The sequence below is a fragment of the Corvus brachyrhynchos genome, unplaced genomic scaffold (genome assembly GCF_000691975.1).
Source record: "Corvus brachyrhynchos isolate BGI_N302 unplaced genomic scaffold, ASM69197v1 scaffold152, whole genome shotgun sequence".
Taxonomy (NCBI): domain Eukaryota; kingdom Metazoa; phylum Chordata; class Aves; order Passeriformes; family Corvidae; genus Corvus; species Corvus brachyrhynchos.
The window spans coordinates 8502548-8518305 of NW_008237447.1; the positions used below are offsets into that span (position 1 = coordinate 8502548).

At 37.3% G+C, this 15758-nt stretch overlaps 1 protein-coding gene across 1 annotated transcript in view; it reads left to right on the forward strand.

The window, feature by feature from the left end:
- Positions 1 to 15752, forward strand: part of LOC108446061 — a 238112-nt gene extending 222360 nt beyond the window's left edge. Inside the window, exon 7 of the mRNA XM_017731528.1 lies at positions 9614 to 15752. The gene's annotated coding sequence lies outside the window, so the exon portion shown is untranslated. The remainder of the gene's footprint in view (positions 1 to 9613) is intronic.
- Positions 15753 to 15758: the final 6 nt, after the last annotated feature.

Here is a 15758-nt window from a genome sequence, read left to right on the forward strand (position 1 = left end):
TCAGTCTGCTCAACCCAGGTCTTGCCACAGGGCTTTATGAACCTCTTTCTAAAGTGTTACCTCATGCCTGCAGAACTAGACTATTTTTAATAAAGGTTTTAATTACAGAGATGTGATAATATTATTTTTCCATGTAAAACAAGTAAATACAGACTTATATTTTGGTGCTCCTACAAATGTGTTCTTTGTTTCTGCCTTTATACAGGTGACTACACAGACTGTAGGAATGTGAAAATAATTTAATTTTCAAGGCCATTCTTCTCCTTCTGATCTCTACTGCAAATATTGTGATCAGTGCTGCTTTTTGTAGTAATTTTCTACTGGGAGAAACAAACAGGTGACCCAGGAGATAATATTTTACTAGACCCTGATTCAACACTACAAATTCATTTATTTTTAGGCTGCCAATCACTATGATCTTACAACTTTCATGTGGTTTGAACAAAAATATTGCTCTCCGCAGCCACAAATCTCTCATAAACAGCTCCGTGCCATCTAGTGTGTTTTGAGGAAAAAAAAAAATGTGCATATAGAGAGAATGAATACAGGTGTTTTCCCAGTTCAAATGAAGTTAACATAAGTTAGATTATGTACTTAAACCCATTGTAGTTTGTACTTTCTTAAATGAGACACTTTACATTTTGGGAGATGTTGCATCACAAGCATCCTTAGGTGTCTTACCCCTCACTGATGAAGTTGAGCAAAATGCAAACCATGAGGGGAAAGTGAGGAGCTGGTGTTTGAGCACCTCTTGCAGGCATCTTTGTGAAACAATTTCAGAGTCAGTTCACAAGGGGGTCACTGGCTGTTCTGCTCTTTTGAATGTGCAAGGGTGATGTAAACTTGAAAGAGGAAAAGTTGAAGAAAAATGGTGTATTGTCTTCCCCCTGCCCCAGCTCTCTTTCAAATGATAAGAGAGGAATCATCAGTTTCTCTGGAACTAGCCTTACTTCAGTATTAAATCAGACAGAAATTTTGGCTGTTTACCCTGGAGTGGGCAGGGAGGCCATCTGGTTCTGCCAAGAATAAATCATAGATGGTGATAATAAGATTAATATTAATATTAAAGCATGCATTCCAAAGAGCAACAGCATTCGGGTTTGCATCACCACCAAGAGACAACATGTCAAGCTGGCTTTTATGGGATGTTCCTCCAAATGAAACTATCAGGAAATACGCCATGGGTGTGGGAAAGACCACACTGGATGAAGTGAAGTAAATAAAGCTATTTTGTTGAAGTCTTCATGACTTGAATAAGCATGTGTTTGGAAGACACAAACAGATGGGCAAAGTAACAATTGTTTTCAATGCAGGTTTGAATCTGCTTATGGTTTATGCTTTTTGGATTAGCTTTAAATGAGCAAAGACTCTATCTTTATCATCATAATTATTATCCTTTTTCATCATTCTGCACTTCCTCCTCCGTGACTAACAATTCCTAAGTATAGTTTAAGAGGGAAAGGGGCCTTTTCCCTATCTATATGGAGAGGAAAATCTGCCAAATTCTCCTAAGTGTAGCTTAAAGGAAAGGAATTTTGATGGAGAAGGAATGGGTAAGAACATTAACATAAAAATAACATTCTTTGCAGCAACCCCTGCAATGATGGAAAAAGAAAATATACAGATAAAATACTTTGATAGTGAAGGACCTGGGCTAACAGCAAATTGACATTGTCACCATCATCAAGAAGAGTTCATCCTGCTGTTGTTGTACAGTACAAAGAAAGTCAGGAATGATAAACATACCCTATGTTTACAAATCAATTACTTAAATTAAATTCCTTTGTATCTCTTCACTTTTGTTCTCACCTCTTTTTATTCACCGTCTTCCATATGTATATTAGCAGAGACATGCATATCTGGGGTTTTTTTCCCCCAATAAGGCTTGTTTTCAGTGGAGAAGTTATCCCTGAATGCATTCAGCATTCATAGACTTAATATTCCCATAACTGATAACAGATTAATTGGAGCTAAAGTGCTTTCTTCCCCGTTCTCTCAAACACACATGTGACAGGATATTTCTTTAAAGTATTTTAAATATTGCTTTCATAATTTTAGGTCTTAATTATCCTAACTTTATCTGTGCTCAGAAAAAGCTACTTCTGTGAACCTCTGGATAAACCAACAGTGACACTTCCGTGCTTGTCCCTCTCCTTTGCTTTCTCCTCCTCCTTCTACTTGTTCTGGGATCCAGAGGCCATTCAAGGAGGAAGGGGAAGACCAAGAGAAGAGAGGCTTTGAGGAAAAGTTGGCTTGTATCAGAATATACTAGGACTGTTCCTTAATTTAATTGATGAAGCGGGAGCTGAATTCATTAGGACATTTAGCCTCTACCATATGTGGAATAAAAATTCTTTTCCCCACTCTTTTTATGTCTTAAAATTATAATCTTCTACTTCATGTATACATGCAGTGTGTACTCTTATGAGGATAAACCCTTTCTTTCTTTTTTATTTTTCACCCTGTTAGATTGGGTTTATATCTTCTCTGCTCAAACATTCCTTTGAAGCTTCTGCAATCAATATGAAATTACTTTCTACTAACTGAAACAATATATATATGAAGTGAGTATAATCTGAGCACAATACATTGTTCTAAGCAGCAGCAACTGCAAAGTATTGTTTACTGCAGCACAAGGGAAGTGATTAGTGCCTATGGTATCCATTCAGCTGGTATTTACTCAAATAGTGTTAAGAACACTTTAGCCAAAACCAAATTTGAAAGGCCAAACAGGAGAGTAAGAGTGAATATAAAAGACATGAGAGAGGGAGGGAAGAGGAAAGGCTGACAAAACTAGGGAAGTGAAATGGATAGACTTGTGAAAAGGGGAGGCAGACTAAAGAAGATGGCTGGCAAGGAAAAGGAAGGTGAATGGGAAGAAAGAATAGTTTTTATGTGTATGTTTGAAATAATGTTTGATGCCATGTTTATTTCAGATACTATTCCCTTTAAATACACATAGACAGGCTTATATTACACAGAATTGAAGTGGTGCAGTGAATGCCTAAAAACATCAGTTAATATAACTTTTGCTATAAATTTACAGAATCCTAAATTCTTACATAGAGAAAATGAGGTGACACAGACCTGTGAAAATTAAGTGGAAGGAATTAATGTGGAGTCTGTATTTTCTGAGAGACTTTTATTTCAAGATGCAAAATCATTCTCGTAATGTACAGTTTTCCTCCACCACTTCACTCACCCAGTCCTAGCATTTTGCTACTGTTTCACTGCCTTCTCACAGGCTGCTGTTTCCTCTTTGCTTCTGACAGCTAGACCCCGTGGTGGGATCCCATGAACTCCCTTAAAATGCTGGAATGGGAGAATCCACGTTCTCTGCTTTCATAGTAATGCGAGCTTGCACGTTACGTGAAGATTTAAAGAGCCCTTTGTACATGCTCGTCATTAATTCAATCCATCAGAAAATAAACGTGCATGTGAACTCTATCCTATTACATTCTGTGGGGATTTTAATCTGGAATATGCTGGTAAAATCTATTTGTATCTTTGAAATTCCAGTGAAAATCCTGTCTCCTGCATAACTGGTAGTACCAGTTACCAATTATTTAAGGAACTAGGTACTTTAATCATAACAGCTAACTACTTTTGTGACTTTTTTAAGGTCTCTCCTAGTTATGTCCTTTTTGAAGATAAGAAGTAGGGCTTATACCAGCCCACAAATCCTGGAAATTAATTTCCTGAAAGATCTCCCATAGATGCATTGAATTTTTTGAACAACATGTTTAGAAACTGCCAGCATTCTAGGTGTTAAATAGCATTCTGGTCATTGATAAAGCTTCCACTTATAATTGTACAAGGTATACATGCTAATAAATAATGGCTGAAGCCTTTGAAAATACAAACCTGTCTGTGTGAATTGGGGCTTTGTGCAGAATTGTCTCATAACATGTTGTGCCACCTATTTTTATCCTCACCTCCATAAGCAACATTCAGCCAAAGTCTAACAAGGTGATTTTTTGTTAGGTGGTGTCTTGCTATTTGTATTGGGGGTTGTGGGTAGTTTGTAACTGTCCTGCAAAGTGATGATCACATGGTGATTGGTCATGGGAATCTTGTTTGTGCAGGGCTGGGAGAAACCACTGGTTGATTTGTAAAACACCCACAGAAGTTCAGTTGCTCAGTTGCTAAGACTGCAGAGAGGAAAAAACCTGGTTTGGTCCTCCTGGAAAGCTGACTTATTTTTATTTTAGTTAGTTTTTGTGGCCATGTATACCCTCGGGCAAAATAATGAAAGAAAAGGAGAGAGTATCTGAAATTTACCCTTCAAAAAGCAATTTAGTTGGAATAATTGTTAGTTCAGTGCCAGAACTAAGGTTCAGAGAGGGAAGCAATTGGCCTCCATGTGTATGTGTAAAATTTGGGGTTTTGGGGATGTAATTTTCTTTCTTAATGGATACACATTCAGTAAAATGCCAGTTTAATGAAGGGAGAATTGTAAACAATTATATGTTTAGAGCTTCTCAAAGATTTTTTTAGGTTGAGTCTGTGGGCCAAAACTAATTGTGATGACTAGGAACAGGTTAGATTTCTTTTTTTGCCTTGCCAGTGTTGCTTCTTGAGCTTACCTAAATATTCCTAGGCTGACTCTTATCCTGTTCTCAACTGAACAAAAACTGTTTGTAAACCAAACATGTCAAGTACATCAGATTTTCACTCTCTTTCTGTGTCTATGCTTAATACTCAAGGAAAAGAATGGTATTGTTTCTGAAACGGGATTTTATTTCTTTGTAAAGATTGTTATTTGAAGCTGCTCTGGATTTGTAGAATTGGGGAATCAGTTAGTGGCCAGAGTGAGGTTAAATGGAGCAATAAATCTGAAGTTATGATTAGGCATGCAGACTGAGTTTCTTCAGAGCAACATATGCAACACAAATATACAGCCTCTATAAAATGGAATGGGAGCTGTGTAGTTGCAACTCCAGCACAGTTTTGAAGGTTTATGGCACTATTTTAAATCAATCTTGCAATTCTTCTGTTTCTTTTTGCTACAGCTGATCACAGGCTTATTTTCCTTTGCAAGTTGTGATTGGCTTCAAACCTTCCAGAGCCTTCTACATTCTGGATCAAATTTAAGATGTAAAAATACGTAACTTTTGAAATGCCATGGCTTTAAGAACAGTAAAAGACAGAGGGTAGGAATGAAAACAAGGTCATGATCTGGATTAGCCATGCTTTTGATATATGAAGTTTATTTCAGTAGTTTGGGCCTCTTTGGAATGGAGACTAGAGAAATTCACTGGGTTTTTTTTCAAAAGGTCCCATTTTCTGCAACTTCATTCTGGTCTGCTTTCTTCCTGTCATTGTCTCCTTGGTCTCAAGAAAGACTACCTGACTTGTTTATGTAAACATGATGACAGAATTTGGACAAACAGGAAAGTAAGGAAATCGCTATGTTCTCAATCTAGGAGAAAGGCAAATATATTCCATATTTCAAGCAACATTTGGCTTTAATAATCATTCTACAAAGGGAAGAGACGTTGCCCAGACAGAAAGAAGCATTCATGGGGAGAGAATCAGAAACGTGGAGAAGGTATATTCAATCCTTTGAGATTTATGTTTGCAAAAGTTAGCTGAAATGGAAAACAGAAACTACATATTGCTGGATAATTTTTTAATAGCCGTAGCTTAGCCAAATCCCTAAGGTTACAATGTTTAAAGAAAATAAGCAACAAAAGAAATAAAATTAAAACAAAATACTCTCAAGTGCTCTGTAAAACAATCTTGAAGACTATCCAGAAAGTACATCTGTTGCTGGATGATGGAAAAGTACATGATAAACAACAAAAGAGCAGTGCCACTGGCATGGAAGGATACATTTTCAGATAGTAAAGATAAAGTTGTGAAACAGTAATACCTTCTTCTCGTGTTTGTAGAATTCAGTGCTTTAAAGGATAAAACCACGAAAAAATAAAATCCCTTTCAAGGTGGAGAAAACCAACACACAGGCACAGTCTACATAAGATGTGTATGAGAGCCCTAACACCGCTGGAAATTGAACCAAAGTCCCCTATGCCCAGACTGGTGCCTCATCTGATAGGTCATATCTCTCCACAGCATATCGGGGCAAAGCTCTGTCAAGCTTTTTGTAAGTGTATTTACTTATCTGCCTTTTCTTGAAGATTAGAGCTCCTGGAGAGAGAATGCAGAAGTGTTTTTCTTTCTGCCATCATGTGCAAAATTATTAGGGTTATAGTTGTACTCAGCTGGTATTATCAGTTTAGTATTTCCTAGGTATTTACAAAGAGCCCAATACCTGTTTCAGTTATTTTTTCATAGTGGCAGCAAGATTAGCCCAATGTGTGCATGTAGGATGTTTAAACCTGGGAATTCAGCTGGTGGAAGGGGATCATGGCAAGCAAAGAGCTAGAATGGCTAACGAGTGTGTGTCCCTGTCCCAGCCCATAGTCTCAGAGGATGGTGAGGAGGTGGATGGACACATGGAGATGGTGTTACAGCATTGGAATGTGCTACATCCCTCAGGGTGATTCCAATCTGCCCAAGGGGCCAAACCCCTACAGAAACTCAGATAAAATAAGTCCACATCAGCCCTTGTACTCCTCCTTTTTAAACCACTCATGCAAACTCTTGAGTCTTTTGACTCTTCAGTCGGGACTAGGGGCATAGGACAATGGTAAAGGATGAATCATCCTCTTCAAATTTAAGATTATTTATACAGGTCACGTGATGTGTTAGTGTAAATATCCAAAAAGCAGGCACCCAAATAAAGAGTGTACAAACATCTAATCTAAACTTTTGTATGTTTTAGTAATGCTTATGTATTTAGTTTCTTTCAAAGAACAAGGGGGAGATATTTTTTAGCTGGAAATATGGGCTCTCCATGTGGACAAATTGCTGCAGAATGACCTGCAGTCCAGGGAACCTGCACTGTGAGCATCCCAGTACCTCGATCAGCCCAAGTATGTTCATGATCAGGATGTGCTGGAGTTACTACTACTGAAGCAAATACATTTGAAACAGGTTTGCTCTGATTTAGTACTGTCATAGACCTGCATGTGCACTATAAGCCAAGCTTAGACACCAGCCTTATTTTCACCATGCTAAGTTGGTGTTTGCTTTTGAACAGGGGGTAGGAGCAAGCTGCATTTCAGTAGCATGTAACTGTTTAATATTCAGACAGACATAGTTAACTGGCAAGGCCAGAATGTTGCATGTCAAGGTTTAATCCTCTGCTGTACAATAAAATTTCTAGACAGCTTGCCAAAAATCACAGAGGAATAGAGCCATAAAGCTTCTCTGGTCAACAGTTTAGATCTGGAGTGACAATGCCAGGAGTCTGCTAAGTGTTAAGGTTTCCTGTGAGATGCATGGATTCAGCAACCATTGCCTTCAGTTCTCTACTTCAGCCAGGCTTTTGTAGTTGTCTGTGGAGAGAAGATACAAGAAGTCTACTCCTGACTCATAGTTTGGATTCAACTTATAGCCTACCCAACAGGTAGAGAAGGAAGGATCCAGATTTAAGCCCGTTCTTTCCTGGATCCATTTTTATCCCCTGTGAGAGGGTGATGGTGTCTGCCAGCAGTAACTATTTGATCTCCCACTTTGAAGTTGTTCCTTTGCATGCACTCACTAAAACAGGACTAGATGCTGGTCTCCTGGGTGAATGCCTTCAGCAGTGGTCAGGCAGAGACTCCTTTTTACTTTTGCTTCAGATATTTCTGTGCTTTAGACAGAGCTGAACACAAAAGATTAGGAGTAAATGTGAAAGTTGTTGAAGTATGTGCACTGAGCATCAGGAGCAAGGTACCTCTGTGCACATTACCAAGGAAATTTGAACGCATCAGCCTTGTTGATGGAGGCTTAGCTCTGCAGGGACTTTATGTGCCTATGGATAAGGAAATGTCTGAACCAGAATATAAAGTTTTGAGTACATAAAGGTTCAGACCTCAAATCGAGAGTCTTTAGTTGTTGGTTTTTTCCCCTCCACAGGTGAAATTGTTGGATAAATATATCTCCAAAAGTTGGATTATTTTACTTTAATAAGTCACAAATGTATTGTAACTATCTTCTGCCTGTGATCCTACTTGTCTGTTCTTTTAGTACTACTTTTAATATTTTGCACACTGGGTAGCACATCTTTCTGATTCAAAGGAGGGAAGTTATGCAGCTGGGAATTTATGCAGCTTGTGACTGCAGAGACCTATGTTTCCAAAATTCCTTGGAAAGTATTTACCTTCTGCCAGTAATGATGTGCTAATATTCAGTGGTGACATATCCTCACATATTAACTGATTCAATGCTGCAAAACACGTGCTACAGAAGAAAAAATAAAGAAACTGCTTGTTAGGATTGGAGGCAGGCAATAATCAAGTTGTATTGCTATGAGTAATGAAAGCTGTGTGTACTGGTTCACTGACAACTTGGTCATCTGGAATTTTTAGCATGTTGGTAGGAATTAGTGGGTATTTCTCTGTATTTAAAATGAGAAGAATAATACCTCCATGTTCAGTGAAGTTATTCGTTCAGGGGATTATGCTGGATGGAGTAAATTGAGATAGGAAGGAAAATGGTCATAGCCAAATTCTGCTGCTTCATTAGAGACTTGAGATCAATATAACAGGTAAATGAAAATTAAGCAGAAATCCAATGCTGAATTGCAAATACATATCTTGGAATTAGTTTTTTTGTTAAGATGTCTGTGAATACCTTATTTCCTGTTATTCAGCTGGGTTTTTGTTTTATGAAAGACGACCAATCCCTTCTTCGAGGGGATGAGGGAAAAACAAGGACCCTGTCATCTTGTGTACAGTCAAGGGTATGACCCAGAAAACTGCATGTGTAGATTTACAGCTTCACTTAGAGATAGTAAATTTGTGGTGAAATGAAAAGGGATTTGTAAATTATTTGGTAGAGGAGATGATGCTATTTAAATAATTGCTTAGCACTTGGAGACAAAAAATAAAAGATATAAAAAGTATTTAGCAGAAAGAGCAGGCAATGAAGTAGATGTGATGGTCTTGAGGTTATGACCCTGTTTTCTGAAGGTCTGAGTTGAATGGGTGCTCTATCAAATACATTTAAAACTGAAAAAGAGAAAAGTTGGTGTGTCCTCTAATTTTATTGTGGTCTTTAGGAACTATGATAGGTTCTCTGTTCTGTTAGCATGAAGACCACTTAATTTTGTTAGGATATTGCTGTTACTGAGACATTAAGTGCTGATGGATAATAGCAAACCAAAAAAGGAACTATTCATGGTTTCTAGAGCTCTTGCACTTCCCCCCTGGCGTCCTGTGTCTCTCTGGAGCTGTCAATAACTGAAGGGAAAAGCTGAAGAGCTGCTTATGAGCTACTTCAAAAAGAGCAGCAGTAGAAATCAACAAGCTGAACCTTCCACCAGATAAATGAACTGTTGATAGGTTAAATAATAATGAGATTTTTTTTTCCTTTGATATTTCCAAATACCATCAGACACCCTGCCCCTTCCAAAAAAAGCCCCAAAAACCAGCATTAGGTTATTGTACTCTGACATCACTTTCATTCATGTGTTCTGTAATTAGCTTACAAGGAGTTTTATACATAAACATGGGAATTGCCATGATTTTTTCTGAACTGACAATGCTCCCTGCTCTTACAGAGTTTCTGCAGCTAGTCCAGAATAAGAATTTTGGGAAGGATGAAAAAGGACTGTTTGCAGCTATTTCTGACCTCTCTGGACGACAAAAGCAGGAGAATAAAAAGGAAAATAAAAAGGCAACCAGGATGGAATTCTTGGATTTATGCTTTACTGCCAGTGTAGACTTTTCACTCTACGTACAACTACAAAAGATGTGTCAGTGTCAAAAGGAAGGAAATTCCAGTAGACACATCGGTGCAGCTGTGTTTTCAATAAACTTACAAACACGTAAAATTGTTGTATTCTATTTGCATTGCATAGGAAATAGGCTTTTGGACAAGGAAAATCCTTACCTAGAACTAGAGCTATTAAGAAACAGGTTTTGGAGAAATAATTGCTTGTAAGGAGAGATCCATGAGGTTGGGATTTGCAATAAATACTTAAGAAAAAGCAGAAATAGATTATAACAAAATATTGGAGTTTGGTTTGTCTGTGATGTCACAGACCTGCTGAAGTTGAGGGGTCCTTGACAGTGAGTATCTACCCCTCAAAAAAAAAGAATCTGAATTTGAATTCAAAACATTAGAAAAACCGGTAAAATTGAGACAAATGAGAAGCTTTTATTTGTCTGAGACAGCATCGGTTAGGAATTTTAAAAGGAGGTAATAATAATTTAAGGCATCTTTTAAAAGTACGAAACAAATCAATCTCTTTGTAGAAAAGCAAATTTGTGGAGCTGAAAAAAAATAAGAAAAAAGGGGAAAAACATTAAGAGAAATAGCTCTAAAGGAGAATAAAAATGGAAATAAAGGGTAAATAGAAGCATGTTATACAGTGTTATGGGCTTGTCAGCAACAGAGTTGACATGACAGATACAGCCATGGTCATGCCATGCAGGACAGTGCCTTCTTCTAGAGGAGGAGGCCTTTAATGCCAACAGTAAACTGGCCTGGCAAGTATGGAAATTTCTATAGAAGCAAATACTCTTTTAAGAGAAAGATGGCTTTCTTGTTTGTTTTTCTTTTGTTTGGTTGAGGGTTTTTGTTGTTGTTGGTTTTGTTTTTTTAATTTTGAGTCCTTCTATGTGTCTAGAACTGGAAATACAAAATATTATCAAAAAAGGTATCATTAACAATGCTTCTGGATAATAAAAGTGAGAGTGGGGGTAAATTTTTCAACTGTTTGAACTGTTTGAACCAGTTCCTTTTCAAGTAAGAATGTTTATCAAAACAATTGACCCTTTTTGTCTAGAATTGACTCGTTACCATTGCTTTAAATATCTTTCTTTCTGCAATGATTTTCTTTAAATCCTGAGTTCTGTTTCAATCCTGAATGCAAAGCAAGATAACATGATATACTTGTTCTCTGCTTGTACTCATCATTCTTTTGTGTATCTTAGCTCCAGTGCACGAGAGACCTTATTTACAGAAAGTACACAGACATTTGATTTCACAGCCAATGTTGTATGTCAATATGAAGGCAAGACACTTAAATTCAGTTCTCAGCTATTCAGATTGTAATTCTAATGCCCTGGTTTTAAGTTCCGTGCATAATATTAATTTTCTTGACATTTATTTATGAAAAAATTATTGATGTTTATATAATCTGTAACTAGAGAAATGTAAATTAGTCAGTCAGGAATGTTGGTCAGTTTTGGCTTCAATTATTCAATCATAATATTTTTATTTGGTAGAGGTTTAATTATAACATGCATGTTAGCTATAGCTTGAGAAGCACATCCGTATGACAGTCTTACATCTACACTCTAGTCCCACTATTGTTTGTTTGACCAACATCAGTAATATTACAAGCATATTATGCTTAAGAGCTGTATTTGTGATAATTGAAATATATGATGTATAACTGTATCTATGGAGCTCTAATTACAGAACAAGGAGAAATGAAAATAATGTATTTTTATTGTCAGTCAGATGTAGATTCTCCTGAGGAAATTAATCAAAATCCTATTTCAAATTCCCTAATTGCCCAGAAGACATTTTTCAGTCCTTCTCAATCCTCAGGTTTCTGTCTTTGTTTGCTCTGGGGAGTGGTAAAGGAGAGAAGTCAGAGAAAGGTAAGAAGGGACACTGTCTTCTTGTCTGAAGACAGTTCAGTGGGATTACCTGAGTGGAATGTAATATTCTGTGAATATAACCTGCAGATATGAAAACTGCTTAAGGAGTAGTAAGTTCTTGGTGACATCATCAGTGTCAGGTAAAGCATTTCTAGAAAGCCTTTGGTGTTCGACCTTGATGCAAAAATATATGAAGGGATTTTATGTGCCTTTTTGTGCTTATATTTTCATGTAACCTTGTAAATCTGTGGCTCCAAATGTGCTGCATTTGCTTTTTTGTCATGACATGAGATGCAAAGTGATTTCAAATTAACTGGTCAATACTAGTGCATTAATGCATGAAAAAGAACCACACACTTCCTGGATTCTAAAGACTGCAGAGCAAGGCTCCATGCTAAGGGATAATCAGACCTGCAACTCCTCTTTAAGCTGCACTAGCTAAAAAACTGCCAATTCAAAATATTCTTGCCTTAGGGACAGGCTCCTGTGGCAAAAGCAAAATAAAATCCCCAAATCCCAGCAACCAAAAAACCCCACAATACCCAAACAAGATAATCAGAGCTAATCAAACATTAAAAAAGTATTCACATCAGGTTTACAGTCTGAATAAGAGCTCAAAGCCATCATAGTGTAGTCTTTCATGCAAACCTGAAATTTTTGGGCTTGCTTTGGACTGGGATTTTTTAGATTTTTTTAGAGAGTGGATCTTTTTAGTTGTGTATCTCCCTGAAATAAGTACCACCTGATCAACAGCTCTATTATATAGAATTTCTGTGTCTGTAGATTTTAATGCAGCAGACATGAGACAGACAGAAATGCACAGTCTAGTCATTTTGGAGCAGTGGTAACAAATAGAGAGGGTGGGATGAAAGCAGGTGGTTGCTGCAGCAGTTTCTTGACTCTAAAGGTTTTGCATGAGTCACCTCTGCTTTGCACAGCAGCTTCAGAGTTGCTGATTTAGGGCTATAGGGCATGTGAGTTTCCTAATGGGGACTGTACCTGCCACCCATGGCTAATGCCATGTCCTGGGCCACTTTTCCTGTATAGATCTGGCCTTCACAAGGTGCCTTCAGGAGCTCCCACACCCTGTCTCACCATCCCAACTCCTGCAGTGAAACTGCAGCAGTCCAGCTCTGAAAGCAATGTAGAAAACTGCATCTAAACAGCAGCATTCAGACAACTAAATGACTGCTCATTTAAATACCCTCTGTCATCCTGGGGACTGATTCTTTTTACAGACCAGCTCCACTCAAGACAATAGCATGGACTACATGATTGTAAAATCGGTGCAAATGGGATCAGAAGCAGATCCATTAATTCTAATTAGGGAATATGGTGTGATCTTATTTCAGTGCACTATATACAGCCTCTGTGGCTGTTATTTCAAGTGACAGACATTTGTTTTCCAGCACTTAATTTGCACATAGAATTAATGGTAATGCATCCAAGAACTGGTATTACTAATATGCAGCATTAGCATAGCTTGCTCTGTCCCAAGCTTCTGCTGAGAAAAGGATTCCAAAAAGACAGAAAAAGAGCTCAGACCCACTGGAATAATGATATTTTCTGTCTTCTATAGTGAAGCATTTCAGCCCAATGAGTGTTGAAAATAGAGACTATTATTTAATTTTCATAGTAGTGCAAACCATTTTCAATGGATTGCACATTTCCAACAGGGCATAACATTTGCTCCTCCTAAAAGCAGGAAAATTCTGCAGACAGATTTTTGCCTGCCTTTAAACCCCTGACCAGATGACTAACCCCCAAGGTTTAATAGCTGGTAGGAGTCTGTAGGCAAAAGTAAAAGAAATGAGTTCATCAAGGAACTATATCATGCTTCCAACATGTGGCAACATGAGTGCCTCTTCACCATCTGTTATTTGTGTGAGGATTTTATTATGTAAATGACGGTACACACTGCGCTCTAAACAAAGGAAGATGATTCTCCTTACAGTATGTTGCGACTGCCAGGCTTCTGTGTCACCCCGAAACAAATAATGAAAGCAGCAGAGCCATGGCAGGCAGAATATCTTGGGTTCTTCTACTTCTCCTCTCAAAAGGGAGCAAATATCTTGATGAATAATTTGGTTTTTGCATGTATTGTGACTCATAAAGGCAGGTAGTCAATGGAACAGTGAACAGTAGACAGATGCAACTAAATTGAGGTGAGGTTTGAAGACTTAAAATAGATTGAAGAAACAATCCTGCAAAACTGTGGAGATTTCTAAACTCTCTGGTCTTGCTGAGAGCCAAAAATAAGAAACTGGCCTCCTAAATCATCTGCAACAGACAAAAGGTGTTGTGGGATAGGGTTGGAAGTAAAATCCTGCCCTACATCCTAGTTTAAAATTTTCCATTAAATTACCAATTTAAATTGACATGTAATTATCTTAACTGGCATATTTTTGGCAGTTGTAATGAGAAGAAAAAAAAAAGAAAAAAAATCCCTATGCTACACTGGATCAAGTAAAAGCCCATAGGAGTTCTAGCACTGGCCCTTAATCAAAGTCTGCAGAGACACAAAAGCTTTGAGCTAATCTATGCCAAGCCATGTTGGACAGTATGGCACTGCCTAGAGCATCCTTCTGGTGGCATTTAAAGCACCTGGTGCCCTAGGAAAAGAAATCATATCCAAAGCTGTAAATTCTCTGTTTTCCTTATACCCATCTACCGACCAACAGGGGTTGCTGTGATAGCAGCACAATATTGCATGGGAAAGAGAACACACCATTATTTTTATTACATTAATTTATATAATGTGTAGCACACAAGTAGTTATCTGTGCACACACCCTTACTGGGTGTTTCATGTGGTTTAATATAATTAAAACACTGCTGCATTTATTGGTTTAACACAAATCTTAATTTGATAACTGGAAAAGATATGCATTAGGGATTAATTTTTATTCCAGATTAATTTAGAAGTAACTGAAAGCAGTGTCAGAATTGACCAAATTGATGATTTTAGGGTGCTTGGTTGCTTCTATTGCATTGTTTTTGTGTGATTTCTTACACTTGTATTTGTCAGCTTTTCCTGACTTAATTATGATTAAGTGTTGAACTTTACAGATGGCCAACTGCTGGTACTGCTGTATTGATCAGTTGGTTTTATTAATGTGTTAAATTTTGTGGTTGTAGCAAGATCATATTTTGTGATAGAACAGCTAATAGCTAGAGAACTCTTCCATGAAAGTCCCAAGCAGCCCAGCCTTAGCAGGTATTAATTTTTCTTCAATTTATGTTTTTTTCTAATTTATTTATTCATTAACATCTAACTTCATTAAAGATACATCTGGAATGTTTTCATGCTAAAAGACAAACCTGTGTTACTTTTTAACAGATAGCAGCGAAATAACAGAAAGTGTACAGAAAGAATCCAGCTACCACTGACACCTGGAAGCACAAGTGCAACTGGCTTTTTTTTTTCCTGAGCTCCTCAAAATCAAAGTCGATATTTTCTGTGAGAACTTGTTGTCATGGGACTTTTTTCAGAATTATAAATCAATGGCAACTGTAATCTAATTCCTCAAGTCAAACAATTTGGTTCAAGTTTGCAAATGTGAAATAAGCTTGCTTTCATCATTGCAGGTGTCAGAACCAGTTCAAAATAAATTAGGATATTGATGAATATTTCTGTGTCCTAATCTTTTCCCCTCATAATGTATGTCTAAAATTCAGACATCATTTGAAGATAAATTTTTACATAGAAGGTATTCAAAACAGCCTAAAAGATTTTTGTGATGTGGAATAGTACTGAAAGTTAGGAAGAAGTGTGAAATACATATAGATTTTTTCATCACGCTTTTTAAATCACTACTTACTTCCTACACATTTCTGAGCCTGTTCTCCTCTTATTCTATGAACAGTAATATTTTCATAAGTATCATGGATAAATTTTTAAATGTTGTGTCCAATTTGCTGCCATTTGAAGTTATGCCTTCCACAGTGTCCTCTGCAGACAGACTCCTTCCTTATAGCATAAAATTGAATTAAACTGTAACTATAGAGTTTCTGTCTTTTATCCAACAAATGTTATTTTATACATCACATATACTTATATGAAATTGGTAATTATTTTATATTCTGAAACTTA